Raw genomic sequence first — 2,119 nt, forward strand, 5'->3', positions numbered from 1 at the left:
TTACTTCTATTACAATAGGTGCACAGTTTTCTATTGTCATTATTTTTTAAGGTTCTATTTTCTTTTTTGGGAAAACCAATTTTCTAAAACAAGCACTTTCATAATGACCAGATTTACCATAAAAGGTACATACAACAAAATGATTCACATGATTAGTAGAAAAATTCACATTAGTAGAAGAAACATTATTGATATTAGAAACAAGGTAACTACTAGCTAATTGTGTTTCCTGTTAGGGAGAAGATTTTTTTATATAGAGGGAATAGGATCCTTAAGCAAAACATGGGATTTGATATTGTTATATTGATCATTCAAACCCTTAAGGAGTTGCATTGCTTGGTCCTCACATTTTCTAACATATGATAAGGGTAACAATACATGTATCTTGATGAACACATAGAGGATTAGATCTAACATTGTTCAATTCATCCCAAATAATACTAAGCTTAGTAAAATAATCTGTCATAGATAGGTCACCTTTGTTCAAAGAAGCAGCTTCAAACTGTAAATCAGAAACTCTAGAAAAATTACCCTGAGAATACCTAACTTTTAAGTTGTTCCAAATATCCAGAGCCATTTTCATCCAAACTATACTTTGTCTAATGGGTATAGAAACTTAGTGAACTAACCATAAAACTACTATGTTGTTACATATGTACTAGTAGGGTAAGTGGAGTGATCTTTTGCTGGACAAGGATGCGTACCGAGAACGAATTCTATTTTATTCTTCGTACTCAACATTGTTAAGATTGATTGACTCCAAGAATGGTAATTTGTTGATTCGAGCAGCGGTGACACCAACAGTGTGGTAGGGTTTTCGCCAAGATGCAAGTAGAGGTAGCTACTTGTTGATTGACTAGGTTGTTCCATTTGAGTGGAGGAGGAAGTGGATATATTTCGTTCTTCCGCCATATCTGTAAAAGGGAAAAAAAGTAGGGTTCAGAAAACAAGAACTGAAGAAAGATTGAGAAAGAAACAGGAAATGGAAGATCAAATTTGCGCAAAAGTAAAAAGAAAAAAAAATTGAAACAAGAACATCAGAGTCACCCAGCAGAGCTCTTCAAATGAAGAGCTCTGATACCATAATAAGATTCAGCCAAAACAGTGATGGAGAAGCGCCTTGAGGAAGATGATGGTGCGCGTGAGAGCAAGGCACAAAGATTCAACAAATTGCTTGAGATGAGTCGATGGTGGAAAAATGCTTTGAAGAAGATGATGGAATGTGCCTTCAGCAATGAACATAACACACTTAACACTGTAAAAATCAATGTAAGCAGAGAAAGCAATGGTGCAAGAAGAACCCTAAAATAAGGGGAAGAACAGAGAAAAAAAGAACGAGAAAGGAGAGAGAAACCGATATGTCTTATTATGTGTGTTATTGAACATTTACAAGGGTGTATATATAAAAAAAAAACAGAAAACATATGGGCCAAATACATGGGCTAAAGAAAAACAAAAATTAACAGAAAGTGAAAAAATCAATAGAGGCCCAATAAAACTTTATCATATACATTTCATCAATTTTTTATTCATTATTATATTGAATTTTATATTTTAATATTTATTAAATTAAAATTGAAAATTCATTAACTTGTTGCGTGTTGTGATCATTCCCTTACCTGATTGATTATTTCTTCCTTTAATTTCATTCTTTTACAACTTTCACTCATCACCTTCGTTTAATAGAATGGACTACAAGCATTATAAAAAAACATAACCTTCTTCAATATCAAAGAACATAGTGTCTTCTTCAATGTTAGTTTAGTGTTGTTTGAAGTCACAATTCACATAAGTAATACCTAAAATAATTTATTTTAGTTTTTTTTAGGATTTCATCACAATATATAGAAATACCATACAGTGTTTAATTTTGGTAACATCATAATACATAATGTTACATCAAATAATAAATTAAGTATTTTTAGATTTTTTTTACTTTTGAAATTCAAAACAAGAATTCAAAATATTTTTATGAAGTTAAAACACTTATAGAAGAATGAATATATATATATATATATATATATATATATATATATAACAAAAATTAAATTTTTGCATAAGTTAAAAATAAAAAGTTATAAGATTTATATAAAAGAACTTTTGCAAATTAACTTAGGCA

At 30.1% G+C, this 2,119-nt stretch overlaps 1 long non-coding RNA gene across 1 annotated transcript; it reads right to left on the reverse strand.

Annotated features, from left to right (window-relative positions):
- Positions 1 to 446: 446 nt before the first annotated feature.
- LOC137831087 (uncharacterized) lies at positions 447 to 1,368 on the reverse strand. The gene is made up of 2 exons (XR_011084331.2): positions 1,120 to 1,368; positions 447 to 914 (listed from the first exon to the last, which is right to left on the reverse strand). It is a non-coding gene; the product is annotated as an uncharacterized LOC137831087 (long non-coding RNA).
- Between the last annotated feature and the right edge of the window lie 751 nt (positions 1,369 to 2,119).

Source organism: Phaseolus vulgaris, chromosome 6, assembly GCF_051622355.1.
Source record: "Phaseolus vulgaris cultivar YP4 chromosome 6, ASM5162235v1, whole genome shotgun sequence".
Lineage (NCBI taxonomy): Eukaryota > Viridiplantae > Streptophyta > Magnoliopsida > Fabales > Fabaceae > Phaseolus > Phaseolus vulgaris.